The sequence below is a fragment of the Rhipicephalus sanguineus genome, chromosome 11 (assembly GCF_013339695.2).
Source record: "Rhipicephalus sanguineus isolate Rsan-2018 chromosome 11, BIME_Rsan_1.4, whole genome shotgun sequence".
Taxonomy (NCBI): Eukaryota; Metazoa; Arthropoda; class Arachnida; order Ixodida; family Ixodidae; genus Rhipicephalus; species Rhipicephalus sanguineus.
In genome coordinates, this window is record NC_051186.1 from 76,513,019 (window position 1) to 76,539,802 (window position 26,784).

Here is a 26,784-nt window from a genome sequence, read left to right on the forward strand (position 1 = left end):
ATTCCCATTAGCAGCATTGTTACCTCCAAGGTAGTGCCTGGTGAGATTTCTCCTGTGCGTTATTAAACAATAAAAATTTGTTCAAAACGCCGTTGATTGATGAAATAAACCAACGAAAGACGCCAGATGTTTTGTAAAAGCAAAACGAAAGAACGCCAGATGTTTCTAAAGCAAAACGAAAAGACGCCAGCTGCTTAACGAAAGACGCCAGATTTTTCTAAAGCAATGGTTTTCTAAACAATGAAAATTCACAGCGTACATGTAAAATTAAAGTGAGCTGCAAGTCGTCATAACTCATCGAACCTTTAGTATAAACGCGCCCGATCTCACGTCGGTTGGGCAATTCACGGAAGATTCACGGTTTACCGATGAACCTCCGCAGCTTCGCCCACTCATCATCATTCACTCCTGGATATGCTGTGATTTTTTCGTCCTCCCGGTTGCCTTAGTTTTCAAAAGTACACGTGGTGCTCACGGTTTCGTTATAATTTTATCTAGGTAGTGTACATACAGCAAGGTAATAAACTTGGCTTTCTTCCGCCATCTTGCCGTGGCAAGGTGCTACAATGCTGAAGACGTGTTACATATCCAGAAGGGTGCATGATTGGCTATATCGTTAGAGCAGGTCTTAAAGGGACACTGAAGCACTTTTTAAAAAAAATGACTTTGGAATGTGTAATCATAGTTTGATCCTTGCTGAATACGAAAACCAATGTAAGAGTTCACAGAAGTGAACGCAAATGGAATTTCCTGGCAAAAAAAGAGCGGCTGCAGCCACAGGGCTTTTTGAACTGCTGAGCGAAGGCGGTGACGTCAACTTCGGTATGCCGCGTCATCGGCGTCATCAGCTCTGTAAAAGCATGGCCTTCGCGATCAGTTCCACCAACGCGCGCAGCCAGACGTAGTCACGGAGGCCACGGCTCCGCCAAAACCACGGTGGTAGAATAAAACAGGTGGCCCATCGAGCGCCGCGAGCGCGTCGCCGTACTGCTCGAGTTGCTCGCGGCCGCCGCTAGGTTCGCGACGAGTTTTTGGGCCGAAAGACGCGCATTGCAAGCTCTCGCTGGGCTGTAAAAACCGGTTTCTCTAGCTAATTTGGTGGCTTAAACGGTTGTTTGTGCTTTTACTAGCTTGTAGTGGCTGTCTGCCAGCTTCGACCCAAAAGTGAGAGCGCCAGGCTTTATGAAGCTTAAATTTTTTTAATCGGCGCGGGTAGTCCCGATATGACTGTCACAGGGTGCCGATTGCAAGAGACGCGCGCGTATTTTTTTTTTTTTTTTCGAAGGCGTGCAAAATTCTACCGGCGAGTGTATAGAGTAAAAAAAAAGCATTTGGTTTTCACGCTATCGTATGTATGTCGAAAAACAGTAGCTGGCGGTCTTTCCGTGGAATTGCATTTCTCCACAACTGCAGTCGCTTTTCGTCTTTCGTCGCGGAGAGAAGACACAGCTTTTCTTTGCACGTTTTGTAGCCAGATTTGCAATTTCGAGCGAAGCATTTTCGTCCCATGGTGGCCGCCGCATCAGCGGCACAGATCGAGCCACCGTGGTTTCAGCCGTGGTTCTAGCTTACAAAGTGAGCGGAAACACCGATGCGGTCGCGCGCGTTGGTTTGACAGAGCGCAACAAACGCGACGCATCAGAGCGGATCTCAAGCCGTGGGATCACCTAATCACGACCACAGTGATCTGGCCGTGATCATGACTCGAAGGCTGATTGCGACTTTGCGACGCTGGTTGCGTCACATAGGGACGCTCTTGCTCTTCGGACACTTGCATCCACGGACGCCTCCGCATTTATCGAAGATGACCAAGCAGAAAGGAAGAGGCGCGGCTGCAACGCTGGTTGCGTTGCATGCTTTCATCAGTGGCGCGTCCGTTCTAAGCGACGGCAACTCTTCAGTGTTGCTCTAGGCCTCTCTGGTGTAATAAATACACCGCGGACCTCTTTCTCAAAAGTTAAAGATGTAAATTGCAGTTTAAATGCTCGCGACGCACACTGGTCACATGCTTTCAAATGCGCCGGAACGGAGATATCGGCCCAGAGTATACCTTCTGCCACCTTGCGGAAAAGCGGCGGCAACTCGAGCACCGTGACACGCGCGGCGCATTGGCGGAGCGCCGCGTCGGGCCACCTGTTATTCTACCACCGTGGCCAAAACTACCGACGATGACGTAGTTCCAGTCACGCCCACACTTTCGGGCGCGTTCGCGTGGGCGGAGCAAGACGAACTTTCTTTCGCGTATTTTTAAAGCTCCTGCTGCCGCAACAGCGAAAAAAATTACGCCATCGTCGACAATAATGTTGGTCCTTGTTAGCAGCAAAATTTTACCGAATTGTAAAACCACTTCAGTATCCCTCTTTCAGTAAAGAGCGCAATTAGAGCGTTGTGTTCTCCGTCTCCTCTGTTTTCATTGCACTTCCTAAACTGAACTCATGCTGCAGATCACTTTCCCTGCTGCAATATCTGCTACAAAACGCTCTTGATGATCCCCGTTGCATTAGCAAAAAAAAAAAAAGAGAATGTTATAGTATACCATTGCCGAACAAACGTTTATTGCGCCCAGTATGTCCACTCAACTCTTTCCACCGTGAGCCCCTTTTTACACAAAATTACCTTAGGTTAAGGTAGGATTGTTAGCGAAATATTCGCCAACAAAGCGTAGATATTTGCTACTTAAAACACTTTGCTGTAGATTATATGTTCTGGCAACACCACCTATATTATGGCTCGGGCCTCTGTCGGGCCTGATCTGCCGTCGGGCCGGGCCGGGCCGGGTAGGCGAAATTTTTTCGCGGGTTCGGGCCGGTGCTCGGGTCGCGCATTGAATCACCGGGCCGGGCTCGGGCGGGTAAACTTGAACGAGTTCCGGGCCCGGGCCGGGCCCGGGCCGAAAATCACGGCCCATGCAGTGCTCTAGTAGCGACGTCGCGTACATGCAAATTTTTTTCTGTGAAAAAGATGATCTTTTGATACGGACTATACTAACAAAACGGCAAGCACGTTGGTTGTAAGGGTGTCAGTTGTCATGTGCCTTCCCCTCCCCCCCCCCCCCCCCCCCCCCCCCCCCCCACCCCAGAAGCCTTGTTCACCTCACGCGGTGTTCTGGGATTGACCCACCTTTGACCAAGCGACGATGCCACGTGACAACATCGTCATATGATGTCACGATGACGTCACAAATTTATGCGTTCTGTCACACGATGACGTCGAGAGTACGTAGGTCACGTGGGTTTCCGCACCGATGTACTGAAAAATTGAGCTTGTTGGTGCAGCACTTCGACCCACCAGTGCACAATCACGACGTGGCGTGGTCTTCCTTGTCGTCCTCGTCGCTATATATATATTGTGCGCTGGTGGGGTACAATTTTTGTACCACTTCACTGGCCTGCCGCGTTTCGCCCAAGGGGCCGCTCAACGAGACACTTTTAAGTGTTTCGCCCTCATAAACATAAACAACAAAAATGTTGACAGCGGCATTGGAGCTCGGGGCGCATCTGGCATTAAGGCCCAACGCTCGAACCACTGTGTCACAGGCGCATGTCTTATTAATGCGTAATATCCCTCGCGAGCATGTGCGTTCAGACGGTTGGCGCGTTTTCTGCAGCCCTGACTGAATGCCTCGTGCGAGGCGGTGTCTGAAAAGGCTTGGCACAATTTTCCGCCACGCCGAAGCTTCGCCGTCCGTCACGTCTCTTGCATGCGCCATCGAGGTACGCGGCGTGCACCACCGCTGGTGGCGCTGTTGATCACAGCTGTTCGACCTTGCCGTCGAGCAACTCCGTGTAAGTTTCTAGTATTAGTAGTTAACGTTGAAGTGTTAGGGAACATGGATGTCGCTTCGCTTGCTGCAGCGATCGCGTTTCCTAACGCCAGCGTTTTATGACTTACGCCAGGCTCGACGCTACAGGAGTTATGTGCTAGCCTTACTTCGTATAAAATTAAAATTTGTTGTTATCGCATTAGTTGCTTCGCCCTTGCAGGTGAACTAACTTTTTTTTTTGTGTGTAAGCATTCTAGGGCAACTTTACGACCCCTCCCCCAAACACACACACACACACACACACACACACACACACACACACACACACACACACAACACACACAAACACCACACACACACACACACACACACACACACACACACACACACACACCACACACACACACACACACACACACACACACACACACACACACACCAAAAAAAGACGTGGTTCTATAAGGTGACGCGCTGCTGTCCATGGGGTTGCATTGGTTTTTACTTTGGGTATTGTGACATTGCCGCATTACTAGATAAGAAAAACAGGACTGGACAGTTCACTCGAAAAGTAGCCATGCCATACAAGAAATAGTGCAGCATAAGTGATCGCTATTGTCGGCAGTGACTAATATCGGCTTGTGTCGGCTAAAAGACGGATAATGTCAGCTAGTGTGGCCTAATGTAGGCTACAGTGAGGATGCCCGCCTCTTTAAAGCCCCAACCGCATGCACGCGATTTTCGGGCGACAGCGACGAGCGACAGCGACGAGCGACATGATTTGCTGTCGCGGAGGGCCATCCATCGCCGTCGCTTGTCGCGTCGCAGCTTTCTGGAAAACTAGAAAAAATCGCTGTCGCCCGGAAGTGACAGTGACGATTTCCGGCAACATGGCAGCATCACCGATCCTCGCTTCGGTTGCAATTTGCTCTTGATGCTTCCAATCGGCGCGTACTTCAATGAATGCAAGTTATAGCCTACCTTCTTTGCAACCCCATCTCACGTGGAGAGCGAGGCAGCGGCCGTATTTTGTCGTTAATTTTGATCGACGGCTCGTTTTGATGTTTCGTTGGTAGCTTGCTGCAATGATGGTAGCTTGCTGCATGTCAGTTTAAAGTGCGTCGTAGCGTCGTAGACGTCCGTAGATGCGTAGTAGATAGATAGCGTGCGCTTCCGTGCGCCCACTCGAGATCACAGCAGATACTACTGTCGCAGTTAAACAAAACATTGCAAAAAAAAAGAAAATCCCGTAATGCTGCTGTGACTTCCTTATCTCACACAAGTCAATAATTAATTTGACATGCTGCCATTCATCTACTGTGTAATTCTTTTTTGCAATATTTCTTGCGTGCACGCAATAGTTTTAAATCTAGCAACCATGACACTTTGTCGCGAACATGTGGGTGCTCCGTCGCGACGCGACATCGCGACGGAGCCGTTTGTCGCTGTCGCTCGCTCGTCGCCGTCGCTCGAAAATCGCGTGCATGCGGTTGGGGCTTAAGAGCTGTACTAAAGCGACGGCGCAACGCTGATCATACACGTGCAGTAACGCAGCATATTTTCTGCCCGTGCCGCTTGAGCGCATGTAACATGCAGTTCACCCAACGCACGTGTATACAGGATAACTGCTTTTCATTCATTCATTCATTCATTCATTCATTCATTCATTCATTCATTCATTCATTCATTCATCGCTATGGCTATCGGTGATTCCTTTGGTTGCGCGTGCCCCTTGTTTGGGTGACGAACTCGCAGCAGACATTTAAACGACACCATTCCAGGCATTTGCATTACCTTGCAGTCGTTTAGTTAAAGGAATAAATGGAAACTTAATTTCTTTTTTGCAATACTTTTTAGTGTGCAGCTTATGAGAAAGGCTATTTGCATAGGGAGTAGAGCTCCTCAGTAGGTAACCAGATCGAGTACGGAGGCTTTTTGGGATTATTTAGGTTATTGACTCTTCCTTGATTGCCTGCGTTACCCTTGCAATGCGCAACAGAGCGCGATGGTACTAGAGTGAGCTAGAAAGGAAGGGACCACCACATAAAACGAAATTGCTGCTTATTATAGAGAGAATCGCAAAATATATGCGGCCCCGCATACCGACCTAACAAGGGAACAGGCTACGATCTGGAGGCAAATGCAAACGGATTCTTTTCCCAGCCCTCATCAGCTGTCAAACATTTTCCCGCAGGAAATTCAACCAAACTGCCGACATTACAACTGCATGAAGGCTACCCAAAATGACATTCTTTGGGAATGCGAAGGGAACCCATCTCCTAAGACGATACTGCCAGCTTCCTCCCTCGAGGCGTGGGAGTCACTCCTGTGGGCAACTGACTACAGCATTCAGGCAGACCTGAATACGTGGGCCGAAACGGTCGTGGCTAGCTACTGGCCACCACCCTTCGAACCACCGGCAAGCTAACTTCAACGACTTCGTTGTGCCGTGAATAAAGTTGTCTCTCTCTTTCTCTCTCTATTTAATGCGAGAGCATCACTTGGCTAGTTGCGAGACCCCGCTATCGCCGGAAAGCCGTGGCAGAAAAGCGACACATAAAGAACATCTTCTCTAGGGTGTGTACGTGGTCATAGGCGTGCGCAAAGGGGGGGGGGGCAGGGGGGGGGGCGGCCGCCCCCCCTAATCACCTAAGAGGAGGGGCGCTAAATCTGCCCCGTACATTGACCCTTCTAGTCACCTAAGAGGTGGGGGGGGGCGCAATATCTGACACATACATTGACTTAGTAGGGTGGGGGGGGGGCGCTGCGATGAACCTTTGCCCCCCCCCCCCCCCCTGATGGGCAACCCTGTGGACGCCTATGTAACGTGGTAGTTCGAGAAACGAGCGTTCGAACTCCGAACGTTGGCTGGCGTTTGACTAGATGGCGCCCAAGTGCCCGACAACGCCAAGGTCAGGGCGAGCCCGGCCATCTGCAGCGAGACGACGTTCGGGCCTAGGGTGGCCGATTAACGTTTAATCGAAGCTTCTATAACTGACAGATTTCGGTGCCGTACGCAAAAAAAAAGAAGAAAAACAAAAAAGGCTCCAGCGAGAGTACGGAAATGGGGTCCTCGAAGGCGTGCCGGTCCCCACGCGTATGCGTACGCGCCGTTTTCCAGCAATTGACGCTCTTTCGATCGTCCATGGGCTCGCCGGGGATCAGCTGTCTCTCACATCGCAATACGATCATTTATCGAAATCACTTGTTATTCCACGTTGCCAAGTTTTCTGCCACTTTTGGACCACTCACTCACTTGCCACATTTCATTGTTGCCTGGACACGAAAACACGGTCGTCGTTGTTGCCTGAAGCAACTCAAGTGTTGCGCTGCTAAAAAACGTGGAGGACAGTGGCGTCAATTCAGAAAAGTTACAAGGAGGGGACGCACATCAGGCCATGGCGGCCATTTTGTTTTTATACATGTGGGCTTTATTTTTACTTACGTAGGAATTAAATCATGCTTTGAAATAAAATTAAAAAAGAACGAGCATGCGGTACCAGCTCGATCAGTTGCATTGTTTTATTCAGTCTTCTTTGAACCGGTTGAGCGGCTTTTGCAATTTTTGTAGTCTCACACAGCTGTGGGTTATTGAACACAGGTAGACACTAAAAAATAATCAGCCTTTAAAAAAAGCTGTATGCGTCAAACTTAACTTTCAAGTAATTGAAATACATGATGTTGTGACGCTAAATCTTTAATCTTTAAAATCCATTAATCTCTGGTTAACACAGCGACCCCGTTTGCCTTACGTAAAAGCGGCCGCAGCTAAACGGAATCTTATACACCACGTACACGTACGGCAATCAGTAAATTCGTTGGTATGTTTCACAAAACAAATATCAGTGCGCTTCTTGTCTATCACCCGCTCATTCTTTCTCTGCACTGCGGCACATACCTTACCTAGCTAATCGGCAACCGTAAAAGCAACATTAACGCCGTATCTACCTCTTACTTTTTTAGCCTATGAGATACGCTATGAATGAAGGAAAGAAAATTACTTTTAAGGGCTCGTTTCCTAGTTAGACACAGCATTACTGAGAACCCACAGACAATAATGCCAAAGAAAGTATAGGAGATGTTAGTCGTTGTAATTAGGATAAAGTGTGAAGAAAGTAAAGTGGACGAAAAGATAACTTGCCGCCGGCAGGGACCGAATCTGCGACCTTCGAATAACACGTCCCGATGCTCTACCACTGAGCTACGGCGGCGGTCATCCCCCCGTCCACTTTATGGGGTATATATGTGCATTTAAACATAGGAGTGTTCGGTCCCTGCTTGACGCCTGGCGCAATTCTACGATTCTGCCACGCAATATTAGATCCATTAAGGAGATCCTCACATTACATGACATTTTTATATCGTTTTTTTTTTTACGAATCAGTTTCAAGCACGGACGTGGCTCCGTGGTAGAACGCTGGCTTGTCACGCCGGAGGCCTGGTTTCGATTCTCCCTCGCACCGAAGATTTTTTTTTTGTTTTTTATTTGCTGCATATATCTCGATGTTTCGCTCACAACCAACGACGCCGCCGCTGACGCCGCCACCAGAATTTCTGCGAAACGAGCTCCCTAAAGCTCTCGCGTTAAGTAGTTCTTGGAATGCAACATCGGGGGTCTTCGGCTGCCATTATCGTTAAAAACCGGCATGACCATAATCCTGCACTTTAAACAAAGGATGGGATAGATCCGACTGAAGTCCCTAAATTTTAAAAATCTAGGGACCTTAGGTCCTTAGGTCCGACATAGAGAAGGTATGGGGAAGACTTAGGCCTTTTAGAGGATTAAGGGGGGGGGGGTGTCTAGCCGCCCATGCCACAACCTCTGTGCGAACGCCTACGGAAAGTTGGGGAGGGCGGGGGAAGAAGAAGTTAAACATTTATTGGCTCTATAACGTTTCTGGGCAAGTGGGTGGGGTCCTCAGTCCAGGGCTCCACTGGCCTTTGCGGCTCGCTGGGCTTGGTCGAGCAGAGCCAGCTGGCTCTCCCGATCCTTGCTAGCAAGCCAGCTCTCCCACTGCCTTGATCGAGATTGTGACCCCAAAAGGGGAGAATTGACGTTTGGGGGCCGCGATTGGCATTCCCACGCGATGTGGGCGAGAGTTGGCCGTTCTCCACACCACGGACATCTGCGCGCGTACATTGTGGGGTGTATGTGGTGTTGTCTTTGTAAGTGAGGGTAAGTGTTGGTTTGCACTCGACGCCAATCTCGCGCCTGTTGTCCGGTAAGATCCGGATGGGGATAACTGTATTTTTGCCGTTCTCCTCTTTGATTTTCGAGGATGTCGCGTGGAGTCGTTGGGGGTTCCTCGAGGGTTGCGAGCGGTGCTCGGATGCTTAATTCGCGAGCAAGCCGGTCGGCCCTTTCGTTGCCCTCAAGTCCCGCATGCGCAGGGCACCAAAGTATTGCGTGTGAATTGAGGAGTTGTTCACCTAGGATTCTTATTGCCGTCCTTGGTATTGCCCCAGCCTGAAACATACGGCAAGTCGATTGAGAGTCTGTAATCACAAGGGCCGAATCTCCCTTTTGTTCTGCACATCTGATCGCCATAGCAACCGCCGCCGTTTCGGCCGTACTGACTGTTGTAGTTTTTATAGAAGCCGCCACGGTGTAGCTCCGCTTGTTGCAACAATGGTGTAACGGTTGCCGTGCAGTTTGCAGGCGTCAGTGTAAAAGACTGTTGGGTTATCCCCCCATAATGCTTCTGTAGTGTTCGAGCCCTGGCTTGCCGTCTGCCTGGGTGATACTGGTTCCTGATTACTTAGACTCGGTATTATCAACAAACTGTCGCGTATATATGGTTGCCGGAACCGGCCAACACACCCTCTGTCGTCGTGAAGTCGGATGAGAGCTGTCAGATGCGAACAGTGGAGGATCCCTTTATAAGATTTCATTGCTGGTAGACGGAACCGACCCGTTGCCCCCGCTACACTGCACGGAATTGACGACATGAAATGTAGACACCTTCGAGAGGCAAGCGCTCGCTGTCATGCAATCCAAAACGCTCCCATAAGCCTTGCGGCGGTACAAGGCTTCGCGGAATGCGGCGTTCATTTCACTTTTCTCGGCCAAGCCTGATTCCAGCGCTGACGAGAATATGGAGGTCGTAAAGTAAAGTGCATTGATGCGACCTTCGAGAAGCGATACGCCGTCACTTTATTGGTTTCGCCGGTCCGGACGACAAAGATTACGCGCGCGGTTAGTGGCAGTGCGCGAAACGAGCGGATGTAAACAGCGCCGATTGCCAGCTGTCGGTTATAACTGCGTGCCGCGTGCCTTGCGGATTCTGGCACCTGCGGCGACGGTCCATTTTCGCAATCGTCGGGCGAGACCACGTAATAGAGACAAAGCGTAAAGTTAACCTCTCTGTCGCGATAGCTCAGAGTATACAGAGCCAGACGCTATCGCTATGGTATGCGATGTGCACTGACTCATTAGCGCGTGATTTGTCGACCGAGCCTGGACGGCGGCAAGAGCCAATGGTCTTCCTGACTAGGAGGTCCAAGCACAAGCGACTCAGCTTGTTAGAAATAAATGTTTTATTCTCTCTCTCTCTCCGGTATGACTAAAGGTGGTTCTAAATGTGTAAAAAAAATGGCCGCGTATCTGCGTGCTCCGCTGAAAATGCCGTGTAAAGACGATAGAGGAGGCGCTGCGTGAGATATGGACGCCATCGGGCAATACGTCGGGAGACATGAAGTTGTGCAGAGGGTTTCCTTGCTTCCTGGCAGAGGGCGTTCGTCGGCGCGCCAAAGGCATTTGCAGCGCAGCCGCATTTTCAGCGCAGCTTAAGAAACTAGGGTCTTTATAATTACGTATCTATGTCTTTTCTTTTAAAGGAACACACCACCTAATACTTACCTGGTGATGTTGCGCCTCAGATATGCGTAATATTTACTTTTTGATCGACAGCGTTCACAAGTATGAGCAGCCGTACCAGTTCAAGATGGGTAGGCGGTAAGCAAATGGTTCAACTTTGGCCAGGTCGCTGAATCGGGTGGCAGACAGACATACAGAAAGACAGACCAAAATTTCTGCGTTTAAGTTCTCCAAGAAAGACTATCGTCTTTAAAAAAGTCGTATAACTACGGCACGTGGGTTTTCTGTGAGCTTGTGCGCATGACGTGTTCCGATGCTGTGGAATGATAAGAAACTTTCGTAGTTAACTTGCATCATGACGAAGCATTTGGAGCATAGCATGGACGTCAAACGACCCGTCGCGTCAACGTTGCGGAACCGGCCTTCCGCCGTGATACAGCGCCCTTTTTTTTTTCCCGGACGTTTCCCCTCTAACACGAGACTCCAGCCACTTTAAGGGCACCGTCACGATGCTGGGGAAAAACAAGATAAACACAAACTGCTTGCACTTGTGCTATGCGCGATTGTTTCACTGCACAAGTATACCGAAGAAAAATTAGCGAGCTCGGTTAAAAGAACGCATCTTGGAATTCGGAATCTCTATTATGCTGTTCAATGTCCAGTGAAACTCTTCACGAACAGCGCTGAAGTGGACGACAAGGACACGGACGATGGAGGCAAGCGCTGCCTTCCAATAATCGCTATTGGAACACATATAGGTACATATTTATGCGCTACTCTTGGCATGGCGTCACTACGACCAACAAAAACAAGCCAGAACGGGGTCGTAGTGACGTCATATGCCACGAGAAGTGCTTAAGTTGTCGCCCATATGTCTTGATACAGGTAAAATCGGCGTTTGTCCTAGTTCTCTTTATCCTTATTGCCCGCTTCCGCACAGTTCGTGAAGAAAGAGAGGAATAACTTTGTTTCATGGAAAAGGGAAAAAGGGTTGAGATCCTGTTGGCTGCAGCGGAGCCCAAGTCCAGGGCTCCGCTGGCTTCCGCCGCCAGGCTCACGTGGTCCATGTGTTTATTCACATGTTTATTCCTGCCATCCTCCTACGCCTTTCATTGACCGTGGGTATCTGCGCGCTAACCAATGCGAAATCGCGTTTTGGCCATGATGGCAGGACAGCGTAAACTACGGGACAGGAGCGCTGTGTCCTTTGGGTTTCACTGTCCCGTAGTTTTCGCTGTTCTGCCATCATGTTCATGAACCAACCACCCCACACTTAAGAACCTTTCGCATATTGAATCGATTTGAGGCGGCACCACGCGTGCCGGCCTCGTATCTGAATTAGAGCTGTGCACGGGCCGTATTTCCAAGCCCGGTCCGGGGCCACTGACTTTGTCGAAGGACCGCCCGAGCCCGACGGCAAAGGGCTGCGAGCCCGCCCGGCCCCGCCCGACGTACGAAAACACAATCCCGGGCCCGGCCTGGCCCGGCCCGGCTTTTTGAAGGTTCGTTGCGAAAATAAAACATCGTTTTTCGGTAATTTGGCATTTTATTGAGCATATGATCAAACGACACACGACGAACAGTCTCTATTACACAGATTACAAATTGTCGTGCAAAAACAGCAAGCAGTCCAACGATTCCGGCTTCAACGAAGTGCGGCGCTTTTCCTATACAAGTAGACGGCCTCATGCCAGCAACAACGAAGTTCGCTTGCCAAAGCCGTCACGTGTACGGGGTATGTCCATGCAAGCGTCAGCTTGCACGAAGGCGATCTACGTCGGGTCGCTCGTCGCTGTCGCGTGCATTTTCACTCATATGGGATTTGGCCTAAATCTAACGCGAACAGTCGCGTAACGCCGTCACAAGCTCAGGTGGTGTTACTCCTCTGTTTGTAGGAGTGAAATAGAGGCAGCGCTTTACCTGCTCCCCTTTTGTTTAAAGTAGCGAATGGAAAGGAAAAGCGGTAAAGGGCGGTCGCGGAAAAGGCGCTGTATGCGTGCTGGAAAACAATTCCCGTTCATTCTCTATATTTCGGGCTTGAGTCGGGCTCTGCGCCGGGCCCGAGCCCGGCCCGATGAAACTCCAAGTAGCCCGAGCCCGGCCCGGGCCCGAGGTGAAAATACGTCGACCCGCCCGAGCCCGGCCCGCGGGCCGGGTCGGGCTTTCGGGCTACCCGGAACCCGTGCACACCTCTAATCTGAATACGTATGTAGCAACACCTGTAAAATGTTTTTGGTTGCTTGCGTGTGCGTTTCGGAAACGTTTTCTGCACGGCTGCACTAAGAATTGCCTGGCACCGTTTCGGTGAACAAAATCACGTGACAGCAGCACAGGTGCGTGTGTTGATATTAAGAGAGAGATTATTTAGAACACTATATACTCCCCATACAGGCGCTGAAGCCTCGAAATGCCTATCAAGAATAGTACTACAGACACAAAAGTGAAGGCGACGATATCCGTGAATCGTTATGCACAACTTCTAGATGCCACTTAAACACCCTTCAGAACTGGAATGGTCGCGCTGGATAACTTCGTTGACATGTTGTATCTAATTAGCAGTCTGTTGGTTCTAATAAAGTATTTTAGGAGCGTTTCAATCGATGCGTCTGACTTTTATCTGAGAGTTTGGGATGTCTCAGGCGTGAAAAAAGAACAATTATATAATAGGATTATGAATTTCCGGCGCGCTCCACTCTGAGAGTGCTCCGATACGACGACCCTAACCTACCATGCCTGGTAAGCGCAAGATGATTTGCTCTGTAGCAGATTGGGGGCGCCATAGAGTTTCTTAAAATTAACTAGAGGGGACTCTGGCGCTGCGATCGTTCAGCCACCATAGGAATGATGGGTAGTACACGGATTTGCCTAGTCTTCGTGCTTGCGGGCTTCGAACGCACTTGGGCGTTGTTTATTATTGTGTTTTGGTTGTTTTTTTTTGATAAAATAATGGACCGTTGTGAACTTCGTGACCAGACTTCAATTAGTGATCGTAAAAAGGTTAAGTGGTGAAGTGTAGCTGCTGACTCTTGCTCAACTTTGTCTTGCGACAAAGCGGATGCAGGCGACGCGGAGCCAAACGGAGCCGAAAAGAACGATGATTAGACATATCCGTGTACTAACCATCATTCCCATGCTGGCTGAAGCGCCATGCGTTGCAGCTCGCATAGACACTAGCGCCAGAGTTCCCTCTAGCAGGTATTGTAGGAACTCTATGGGGGGGCGCGTTAAAAGCTAAATATTAAGAAAAAATGATGGCTGATCCCTCTGTGATAGGAATCGGTATAACACGAAATTGAAAGGTGTCGGCACAGAAGTAGTTTGATTGTTTACAGGGCATTGGTAATGAGAGCTTGTACAATGTCTACTGTTTGGTCGATATAGCACCGCTTGATGCGGACGCACTCACGTTGATGACGCCTAGTGGCACATCTCTCTACCGACGACTATGCCCATGAAATGGTTGAACCTTTGCGGTAGCTGGAAGTTCTAAACATTACGTGCGCACCACATGTGGTGAATCCCGCGCAAGGATGGCATCAACAAGCACAAATAAACATTGATACTCGATTACACTCCTTCATAGCGTCGTGAAACGCGAAGAGAAACGCTACGCGCGTCGTGTATTTCCCTCTAGCGTGGCGAGTGGTGAACGCGGTGCGACAGCCGGGCGAGCGTCGAAGAGCTATTTTCTCTCGTTTTTTTTTTTTCCGAGCCTGGTGGCACACATGTCCCGCCCCGTTATAAAGGGGACGTTGATAGCATCCATCCATCCATCCATCCATCCATCCATCCATCCATCCATCCATCCATCCATCCATCCATCCATCCATCCATCCATCCATCCGTCCGTCCGTCCGTCCATCCATCCATCCATCCATCCATCCATCCATCCATCCATCCATCCATCCATCCATCCATCCATCCATCCATCCATCCGTCCGTCCGTCCGTCCGTCCGTCTACAACAGCACCACGACCGACAACAGGGTCAAGCATATTCCAGTGGCTAAACCTGAATGCCAAAGCTCCAAAACAGAGGATTAACATACGTACTTAAATGGAATCGAAGTTTTACTAGCGCCATTTATGAAGCCCTTAGCAACAAAGCGGTGATTACCCGCCATGGTTGTCTGGTGTTTATGCTGCTCGACTGCTGACCCGAAGGTCGCGGGTTCACACTCCGTTAATCTGGAAAACGACCACTTATGAGAGGGAAGGAGAAACAGTAGTTACCCACATTGCAGCTCGTGCACTGAAGAAAGTGCTGCAATTATGCTGTTATATATTTTAGGGGCGAAGCACCTCAAGTCCGAGGCTTGTCTGTCCGTTTGGCGTCTTTGCACACGGCACAGCACCGTGTTGAAACCGAAACATCAGGCTTAACGATAGACTAATATCAATCATATATAATTGTGACGAAACAATATAAAACACCTGCGAGCACAAACCCTTTATACTATTGAAAATTTTGTTAAAGCGCACCAAAAAACAGACGGACAGAAGCCTCTTCTGTCCGTCTGTTTTTTTGGTGCGCTTCAACAAATGTTCAATTATGAACGTAATCCAACTGGCCCACTTACCATCTTGCTGCCTTATACTAGTCGGCGACTTCAGGTACACATATGGACCTTATAGGACCTAGCTTTGTCGTAGACTCTCACTGTCCGCTGTCACGGTATATAGAAAACAGTTGCTATAGTCGAAACATATATGTGTGTATGTGAATAAAAAAAAAGGTTTACAATAGGCGAATATCAAATATTAATTGTGACAGAATTATATAATACACCTACAAGCACAAACCCTTTTACTAGTCGGCGACTTCAACGTAGACATTATGAACCTTAGGACCTACCTTTGTCGTCGAATCTTTATGTCACTTTGTGTCACCCAATTTACATTATTGGGGCAACGCTCGGGTAACGTACGGTTACTCACCTATACGACATCCAGAGCTTCGCCCATTCGTCATGATTCACTTCGTGGAGATGCGTGGTTTTTTGTTATTTCGATGTTAGTTTTTTTTTTTCGTTATGAATGGCTTATACCCACTGGGACAGAATAATAAAGAATTTATTGAGCTAAGATAATTAGTCAAGCATTAAATGTACCGCTAAGAGTAAATTTCGGTTAAACCAAAATAAATCTGATCAAACGAAATTTTCAAAGATCTCGCAAGAAACTTGTGCCGATTGAATTAATACTTTTCAACAGCTGCGCAGACATGCTGTGTTCGTTTTTTATTGTCGTTTTTGTTGTTGTTGCGGTACATAGATGACATCAGTGAGGAAGATGGGAAACGTTGGAATTAGTGAGAACTACACCCACGAACAGGGCCAAACAAAAAATTCGCACTATAATAGATGAGGCCATACATGCCAACGAATCACACGCGATTTCGTCGTAGCGAGGTAGGTAGGTAAACAACTTTATTGATTCGTGAAAGAATCATGTGAGGAGGGGGGGGGAAGCGGCGAAGTATGGTTTCGCACGTGTCAAAGAGCTTTGTCTTTCATCAGCGTATTTCTCTCTTAGACCTGTCGCTTCTGCTCCTGCGACACGCATCTATACTTCCCGCAAGGCAATGTAGGCAACCATGCGCGTGACGTCAGTACGCGAATATTTACTAGCGTGTTGTGTTCATGGTCACTAGTATAAATTTGTCTGCGTTCTCCTTAAACAAACAAATTGGATCCTGCGGACTGCATTTCTACCATGACATCTTATTTTTGGCCACCAGTGGGCCTCAGCCGTTCTCACGGCGAATTCTGGACGGCAATATATTTGAGACTGCTCCCATAGAACCACACAAGTTTGTGTCTAATGACCTTGCTGTCGATCGTTCAACTGCGTGCAACAAAGTGATACGACCTTCATGTACACGCTTGCGAAAGTAATGAAGTGCAGTCGTGCATCGGTCTGATCAGCCCTTTGTTATCGGGATTTGACCTACCTCGTTGTCGTCGACATTTTCCTTGATACTCTATGCCATGTGTCTTATCATTTCGTTTGCTTGTTCCGTATAATGTATCCTTGGTTCTGTATTATCTTGTTCATCTCTGTTTAGATACATCCCGTGCTAAAATAGAGGCGTCGTCTCCCTGCCAGGTTAAATTACAGCACTTTTCGTTGTTTACTTTATGCAAGATGCTGGCGTTGTCTACCCTCTTGTTCTCTGTTCGTGAGTGCATGCACCCTGGCTACACATGTGTCGCGCATTCCACGCGTATTCGCCGCTATGGCATGTTAGTCGGTGTCGCTGGCTCCGCGAATCCATTTGAAGCTTTCTTTTTTTTTTTTTTGCCGGCGACTGCGTTGGTGTTTCTGACAATGTTGTGATATTCGATAGCTTAAGATGTGTCAAGTACACCGAACACTGGGTAATCTCGTGCGGTGAAGTGGGCGGTTGAAGAAGCGGTGAAGTGGGCGGCGATTTTTATCGGTTTATGACTGACCTCCGGCTGAATAAGCTACCCACACCATGTGTCTCCGGTCAGATGTCAAGCTGCCCTTGCCCTCGCGCAAGAGTATAATATATGCCAAATCAATGACTAGAGAATACGGTAGCAGAGCACAGCCACACATGCATGGTGAACAAGAGGAGGCATTAAACTCGAGCGCCATAACTAGGCCAGCAGAACGGTAGGAAATGAATGACTGTAATGACTGAATATTAATGAGAACTAACAGACAATAATGCCAGGGAATGTATAGGGGATTTTATTTGTAGTGATTGTGATATAAATGAAAAGAAAGTATAGTGGACAAAAAGATAACTTGCCGCCAGCAGGGACCAAACCTGCAACGTTCGAATAACGCGTCCGATGCAATAGGGGATGGATGGATGGATGGATGGATGGATGGATGGATGGATGGATGGATGGATGGATGGATGGATGGATGGATGGATGGGACGGACGGACGGACGGACGGATGCTTATGGATATCCCCTATGAGCTACGGTGTCGGTCTCCCCCCGTCCACTTCATTGGGTATATCTGTGTATCTAAGCCTGGGAGTGTCAGTCAGCGCCAATCGTAACCATGGCGACGAGTGTGGAACACTCTTTTTCTGCCTGCTGGCGTCACGTAGCACGTGGCCTTTGTACGAGCTGGCACCTGACCCATAATCCCTCGCATACGGCAAGTAATCTTTAAACAACGCGAGAAGAAATTAGTGCTCTCAATCTGGCCTCAGCAGGTCGCAATGTAAGCGCAGGCCTTACAAGGGCTCAGTCAAGGCGAATGCGTAAGAAAGTGAAAGCACGCAGCGCGTGAGAACGATGGATTTCACGGACAAATGGCGGCCCAATTAGTTGCGTCCTTGGTAAGCGTGCCCTCGAGGGCCAATGCCCACCTTGGACACGCGAACGTCGTCAGTACCTCTGATTAGCACTGTTCAAGGCAAATGAAGGAGAATGGAGATACACAACCGTTGCAATCAACAGGGAGGGGAGATTGGAAAGGAAACGCTGCGAGCGTGTCAATGCGCATGCGCGGTGTTTACTTCTGTTAGGAGAAAGACCCTTGGAGTACACTGCCTTAAGACATACATATGGTTGGGCACCACGTGTACAAACTCGTCACTTGGTGACCATTACTTATGCTTGCTGCGCTGCTGGATTGTGTAGTTTCTACTCGTGAGCTTTCTTACTGCGTGCTGAAATTGTTGATCAGTGCTGCTGTGTTAACCAGCGCTGTATGCCTCCAGAAAAGGTTGTATCGCAGCTTGGAGTGGTGCATATTCCGGCAGCGTGTGCATTGAAGAACTGTATTTAAAAGCCCGCATTAACACGATATTTCCTACTAGGTAAGTAGTAGTTTCATACAATGAAACAAAACTGACCGACCGACCGATCGAATAAACACGCGACTGAAGCATACCAGTTGAGCGATAAGCCCGATTCTTTAGTTATAAATACCTAAATGATGATGATGTTGATGATGATTTCCTTGATGCATGGCTCACACCCACTCGGGGGATTGGCAAGAAACGATTAATTTTAGGTAGAAGCGACCACATATGATTTCTATGGACTAATGAATTATAGAGTAGTTAGAAAAAATGCATAATGCTAATTTAAAATTCCGAATTAAACCGCCCTGATTCAAATAAGAATTTTTGTACAGCGGAACAGACATCCCGGGACAGGACCTAATGAGGAGGCTCCCAAGGATAGAATATTAGAAGTAAGGAAATCCAATCTAATTCGATTAAACGCTGCTTTGAGAATGTTTTTCCTTAGTAATTGAAACGGTTACATGATAAGAAATAATGTTCAACTGTTTCGTCCTGGTTACAAACGAGCAAAGAGGAGAGGGAGCCACTCCTTCCTTCCTCCTCACTTCCTCTCCTTCCTCACTTCCTCTCCTTCCTCACTTCGACATGTTGCTGAAACGGCATGAACCACTGGTAGTAATCTGTTTTCCATTGATTTATTTGCTTCTGTCTGGATGAGACTCACCATATTATTCAATTACACAAGATTTCATCCTTCCCCTTTGTTTTTTCGTGGTTACACAGCGTTTAGTACTTCTTCATTTCATTCTTTTCATGCATTTTCTTTATTAACTACAGTTTGGCAAATACTCCTCGTGGGGTGACGTTTTTTAGGGAACAACAACGACAACAACAACATCGTTCAGTGCACACTCTCGAGCCATCTTCTCTTTTCTTCTCGATCTCAATAGACTGCTTGTTTCAGTCTGCTTGATGCACTTCTTGCTCTATTCTTCTAGTCTGTCGGGGACCCAGTGGCACTTAGGCATTCTAATGGATGGGCCAGGAACGTGTTTTTGATATCTGGTGACACATATGCGTTAGACGCAGCGCCATGATATGTGCATGGAGGCACGGCATTAATAGGGATATTTCGCACAAGACGCAAGTAGGCGCAAATAGAAGAATATGAGACAGTTATGAGAAAGCACAAATTATTGAGCACCTCAGCTGGCACCCTAAAGGTGGATTCCAAGATTTACATGCAGAAGGCTGAAGTGATTCTCAGTAGCCTGGCAAGTGAACAAGACAACGAAAATTGATTACTGAAAGTCAGTCTCGACGTTCTGCGCAATAGTATGCTTACCTCCGCGAGTGGTTCCCTTTGTGTAATCAGAAGGGTATCAATAGAAGAGTAAGAAGAAACTTGCGAGCGTATGTTTAAGGCATTACGAAGTCACGTCTAGAAGCCTACCGCTACATTTGAACAGCTTGCAATCTATATCGGCGCTTGCAGATGAGGAAGGAACTTGGAGGTCAATAAACGAAGCTGAAGACCGCGCAACTGTAACGACGCACTGAAAGAAATCAGGGTTGTAACGCTAAAAGGTAAGAAGATAGTGGTGAGGATTATAGAGTAAAGCGGTGCGGCCGAACCTCCTGTCGAGATTAACAAGAAATAAAACTGGGTAGCGACGTAATGCGCGGTGGCGTCAACCGACGACCCATTATTTTAATAGAATGTGCTTTAACGAAAAGAAAGCGCTGTCGAGTGTGCAGGTAATGTAAATGGTGTGAAATTAGCACGGGCAATCTGGATTTATCATGCGCGATCGGCTGACACTCAAAGGGGGCGATTGAAAATTAGTGGAAGATGGTTTCCTGTTTTAGCGGCCGAGAACACGCTGACTACGTGTCTCTGTGAAGATGACGCTGACGATTACACAATAAGCGTACTTAGGCATAAACAATGAAAGCGAGCGGCACTAAAAATTGCGTCGTACGGGTAAACTTATTTACATTTTAAAGACGGTAGTCTTTCTTGGGGAACTTAAACGCAGAAATTTTTGGTCTGTCTTTCTGTCTGTCCTTCTGTCTGTCTTTCTGTTTGTCGGCACAGTCCCTCGATTCAGCCACTCGGCCAAAGTTGAACCACTTGCCCAAGGCCAGCCAATCGTGAACGGCTGACTAGGTTCATACTTGTGTACATTGTTGATCAAAAAGCAAACATTACGCATATCTGAGGCGCAACATCACTAGGTAAGTATTAGGCGGTGTGTTCCTTTAACAGAAAATACATAGATACGCATTTTAAAGACTTGATGGTATGCGTTTAACGTTGAGACAGTAACGCGTTTATTAAAAGATTGCCACAGCTGAAGCGATCAGCGGTCCAAGCCGAGCAAGCGCGAGCGCCAACAACAACCGTCTTCGTCTTCTTCTTTCGCATGGCGTTCTTGTCTGCGCCCCTACCCAAGGAGGTTTAAAAAAAATTCTGGAGTGGAAGCTCTCGAAACGCCTTGCCAGCGAAAGTGAAGCCAGCTTTTGCCCACCAAAAGCTCGGAAACATGCTCTTTTCTGGTGGTGCCTACTTAGAGATTAAATGGCTTTGATCTGTTGGTGTAAATGCTACGTTAATTACGAAATAAAAGATCGTTGTTGCCGACAAAAGTAACCCGTCGAGAGGATTATTGACGATCGATGTCCAATAAAATGTGCCATGACTTTTGAAGCTTACTTATGAAAACTAGTAACACAAAGACACACTTGCAGCAGTATCTGACCCCTACAAGTTGCCATATTAAACTTCTCTGCCGTGCGTTTAAAACGCTCGCTTTCCTTCGCCAAACGCCGATAGTTTATCGTGCCCCTAGTAAGATGGCGGGAGCAGCCGCCATCTTTTGGTGGGCACGTCTTCACTATTGCGCAATAATCGCCGCTCCAGCAATTTTTTTTAACCTCCTTGGCCCTACCATGTTACAAAACACTCCCCCGAGGAAAAGGAGCCGTCCTGGCGCCATAAGGGAACAGGTACAACTGGTGGGTCATAATGCGGCTTCAGTCGATCGACGTGAACAGTCTCGCGGCCGCGACGACGGCGGTCCGTAGATATTGAACAGGCTCAATCATATAGTTAACTGGGGATGCTTGACGTAGGACGCGGTAGGGGCCTCGTACTTAGGCAGTAGCTTTGTGGAAAGGCCAGGAGCGGAGGAGGGAACGCGAAGCCACACCAACGTTCCAGGCGAATGCGACTGAGGAGGCAGGTTTTCGTCGTGACGGTCCTTCTGGCCCTACTCGCCCTACAATGTTACAACCCTAGTTTCTTAAGGTGCGCTGAAAATGCGAGTGCGCTGAAACTTGTCTTCCTCCGTGCCCTCTGCACAAGCTCATGTTGTGTTTCGGTTTCGGTGCGGTATTGCATTGTACGAATGACAGGGGGCGCCGCTCTGGCATTACTGTTTTACCCAGGCGACGTGTAAGTAAGAGAGTTTGTGGAGAGTACTCGTTGAGTGCGGACGTTTCTTCTGCTTTCGGCGCATCGCGCCAAACAGCGTGTTCGGGCTGGCCGGCGTCCCCACCGGTCGCGTTGGTCACCGCCGGTCTTCGCCTGCCGCTGAGCCGGGACTACCAGCCCGCAACACAGCACTCGTGTTTCCCGACGTATTTCCAGATGGCGTCCATATCTCACGCAGCGCCTCTTCTATCGTCTTTAGACGACATTTGCAGCGAAGCACGCAGATACGCGGCCAATTTTTTGTTCTTATACATCTATTCCTCATTCGACGGCCACACTTGCTGCAGATTGCCCCGCCTCGGTGGTCTAGTGGTTATGGCGCTCGACTGCTGACTCGAAGGTCGCGGGATCGAATCCCGGCCGCGGCGGCTGCATTTTCGATGGAGGCGAAAATGTTGGAGGCTGCGTACTTAGATTTAGGTGCACGTTAAAGAACCTCAGGTGGTCGAAATTTCCGAAGCCCTCCACTACGGCGTCTCTCATAATCATATTGTGGTTTTGGGACGTTAATCCCTAGATATTATTATTATTGCTGTACATTGATTGTTCAGGGTTATCCTCAAACATGTAAATTCTAGAAGTGTGGTTCGTTGGGCTAGTTGGTCACGCATTTGTAAAAAGGTGAAAACAGCGCGAAGGAGACGCAACACAAGCGAAGGAACAGCCAGGACGAGCGCCGACTAACAGCTGAAAGTCTTATTGCTTCAACGCAGTATAAAGTGTTGACAAGCGTTTTCTTTATATACAAAGTAAGTTTTATTGTGTAACGCCTGCATATATTTTGTTGGTGTCGTTTGATTCCTGAATCAAGTAACCATTCGTTGCGGCGATTTCCTGTTCCATATATAGAATAAAAAAAGAAAGAAGAGTTCTGCCTGGTTTCGCGTTTCCATTTAGTCAAAGTGTAGTTCTGAACAGACAACGGCAGCGGAGGGAGCGACAGCTGCGCGCGACAAAAACGAAACCGAAACCGGCCGTCCTCTCCGCATGATCGCGGCTACGTCGAACACCTCTGTGCATTCGTACGCCGGGGGAAGGCCGCAGCAGCAGCAGCAGACAGAACAGTCGGTGCATCGCGAGCCGACGAGACCGATGACGACGAAGTGCAGCAGCGCGTGCCTCTCCCATTGGCTGAGCCGGCCCAATAGGGGTGCTCGGGAAGCCGAAGGCAGCCATCGGGCCAGTGCCAAATTCGCCCCGCTTCTTTGATTGTGCGTTCAAGTTCCGTATATTTTTTTTGTGTGTGTGTTCTCTCTGTGCCCGCCACCGATACCCGACGGGAACTGGAAGGCCAACCAGCGTTCCCACGTGTTCCCTCCTGAAGCCATCCACGGATCGACCGGCCAACCCTGACAAAACACGAGGTTCGTCATCGTTTCTTGTGCTGTGCGAGCGTGATAGCTTCTATGTTTAGCAGAAAAGATAAGGAGTAGATTTGGAGTAATTTGTACTCTACTGTAGTAGAGCGATAAGCCGTTCCAGGTTTTTGACATACCCAGTCTGTGTTTAGTCTACAGTGGTCTCTTTCGTTTGCTAGTGCTTCGTTCCATTCGAAGGGTAGCACCGAACTTAGTAACGTGTTGTTCGGCTAGTCTGTTGTTAACATCACTTCAGACGGTTACGCGTCTTTATTTCAGTAAAGTATGGAGGGACGGGCCCATCAAACAGAATTCGGTCGCTTGAAGTGCGCTGGTTTTTCTATGCATACGGCGTCCTACATCGCGTGCAAACGCTACTCTGCGTTGTTTACGCGGCGAGCTGACAAGTCGAGCGGCGTCCCCTGTTTATATAAAATTCTTAACGCGTTAGTACAGATCACAACCGCTCGCTTTCGCAGCCGCACCGAGTAAGAAATAATAACGACCTCACACGGCCTTCACTTGTGTCGGGAACGTGTGTATGGAACTATATACTGCTCTGTGACTGCACAATGCCGCACTGTGAACACCATGAGCTGAAAAGGAGTTTTGCGTTATTCGGCGATGATGTGTAGTGGGTGTTTCTCGTTTTAGGGGCGAAGTTCCTTAAGGCGGCACCCGTTCGTCCCTCGTGGTTGTCGTAGTCGTAGTGCGTAACCAGTCGTAACGCTAGTACCAGATCTTGACCTCCAAGCTGGTGCCGGTGGGAGATTTTTCCTGTGCGTTGTTGAACAATAAAAAATTCGCAGCGTGCGCGTTAACTAAAAGCCGAATTCTTCTGCCTCTCATTCCCCATTAGCAGCCATTGGCATGTTCCAGTAGGAAACGTTAGTAGAAGTAGAAGTGTAAATGTTAGCTAAAAGCCGACTTCTTCTGTCTCTCATTCCCATTAGCAGCCATTGTTTACCTCCAAGGTAGTGCCTGGTGAGATTTCTCCTGTGCGTGATTAAACAATAAAAATTTTGTTCAAAACGCCGTTGATTGATGAAATAAACCAACGAAAGACGCCAGATGTTTTGTAAAAGCAAAACGAAAGAACGCCAGATGTTATAAAGCAAAACGAAAATACGCCAGCTGCTTAACGAAAGACGCCAGATTTTCTAAAGCAATGGTTTTCTAAACAATGAAAATTCACAGCGTACATGTAAAATTAAAGTGAGCTGCAAGTCGTCATAACTCATCGAACCTTTAGTATAAACGCGCCCGATCTCACGTCGGTGATGATGTGCTGGGCAGAATTCACGGAAGATTCACGGTTTACCGATGAACCTCCGCAGCTTCGCCCACTCATCATCATTCACTCCGTGGATATGCTGTGATTTTTTTTTCTTTTTCTTTTTCGTCCTTCGTGTGCGTGAATGGCGTTGTTTGTCAACATTTTCGTGGCAGCAGCCTTAGTAATTGCTATTCACGCGAACTGTTCTGCTTGCGAACAGGTTTATTTATCTTAATTTTGTTTCCTTAGTTAACTATTATATAGGTTGATGAGATAGGGTGGATTATGTTTCTCAGTCATAAGTCCGTGGCATAGCCAACGCTAGATCAGGTCTTCATTTGAAAACGTCAATCGCTTCAGACTGCTCTGTTTTTTGAACGCGGATTTGTCGTAGTTACTACCGGTGTAGGAGGCCGGGGCAATTAGGCGGCCATTCTGATCGTATAGCAGAGTATTCGATTGCTCTCTCCACCGAAAATAGCGAGCGGGTTCGTTGGCGTGCTGCGTGTTTGATTCTCAGAGCAGGTGCGCGGCGCCAGCAGCACCGCTTTTGTTGTTATTGCTCGCTTTTTCTTTCTTTTTTTTTTCTTTTCGTTGTGCATTCCTCGACCTGCTGTAACATGCGCGATGCAGTTCATGCGGACTAGCGTCATGCGCGCGACGAACTAGTGGCGTATGCCTGCGCGTCTCCTTCAAATGGAGCTGCGGTTTTCGTCCTCTCTTCACTTTTACTTTAAATTAAACGAAACGTCGCATTATCTCGTGAAGAGTGGTTTCTGCAATTAACGAACCAAACGTGCGGCGACGCGACCACTCGCGCTGACGTCATCCCAGCCGTCATCTTGGAGCACTAGCGAGGTGAAAACCCCAATGCGTGACGTCACGTACCATGTATGTGTATAGGGGGCAACGTTGTAGACAGCGTCGACGATCTGGTGCATTTAGCCATTCGTGATTAGTGAGCTTTTAAGTGAGGGGAGGATCACTTTGCGTTCAGTCTCCCAGCACTTGCACTAGCAGATGATACGCGTGAAGCAGTAGAGTAGCCAGAATTTTTTTTCTCGGGGGGGAGGGGGGGGGGGAGGGAGGGGGGTTGTTCCACCGTACTGTATGTATGTTCGTGCGCGCGTTTCTATATGTGCGTCTACATATATACACACAAAATTTTAAAAATTCAGAGAGGGAAGGCTTGAAACACCCCCTCCCCCCGCCCCTTGGCTACGCCACTGCAGTGAAGACGTATTTTATTAGTTGATCCATTTGGAAAACAAAGAAGGAATGAACTTATGTGTAAGCTTTTGGAGATCTTGACTCGCGAAATACTGTTGTGATTGGTGTAATCATTAATGGACTTCACAATGGCGGTAAATCGGGCTAGTTGGTTGTTCATGCTCGTAAAATAACAGCGCAAAAAAAAAAAAGACGCACGAACAGCGCTCGTGTTTCTCTGTGTGTTCGTCCGTCGTTTATTGCACTGTTATTTTACGATCATTGATGGACGCCGACCAAGGTGAAAAATATTTATTGACATTCCGGCTCCCACTCGGAAGCCTTGTTCACAGTGAGGCTTCATTATGAACAAGGTTCCCTTGAGGGAGCCGAAACGTCAGTTTATATTCTTCACATTGGTCGGCGTCCATCAACGTTTTCACCAACGTTTCATCCCGACCAGACGAGATGTCGTCAGACACTCGACTTCATACAACTGTGATGTTAAACGGCGTGACGGTGATATTATTCGGCGGCACTGTCACATTTTGGATGCCCCCCGGAAACGATGGAGCAATGGCGAAAATATCGTTATTCTGGAGTAACCATGCATTCCTTGTTTCTCACAGGGTTTTTCTGGTGCTTCCAGATGTGTCTGCGTTTACTATTGCGATCTGTTCCATAAGTTTGAAGGCAAACTCCATTATACAGTCGGGTACAATCTAAGAAAGAAAGCAAAAGTCACAGGGTCCTTTATGCACTCACCTAAGACGACTGGAAAGCGAAAGTCATCTTCTTTTTCCTCCCAGTCAAATGTTGATCTCGCCTCGCCACCCTTCGAAAGCTTTCCGCAGCTAATGTGGTTTTGCATTGCCTCCGGTATCGGAGGCACTTCACCTGGTTTTGCAATGCCTCCGTGATGGGCCCACTGTTGACCAAGCTGAGATGCATGCGATTACACCATCACGCGATGTCATAAGTTTTGGAGTTATGTGACGTCACGATGGATATGGGCCGGGAACGTAGCACGTCGGCAGGATAACCGGTGGTCATTAAGGGTAACTGACTGAATTCCAAGAGATGGCAAACGCGTGAGGGGGAGACAGAAAATTAGGTGGGTAGATGTGAT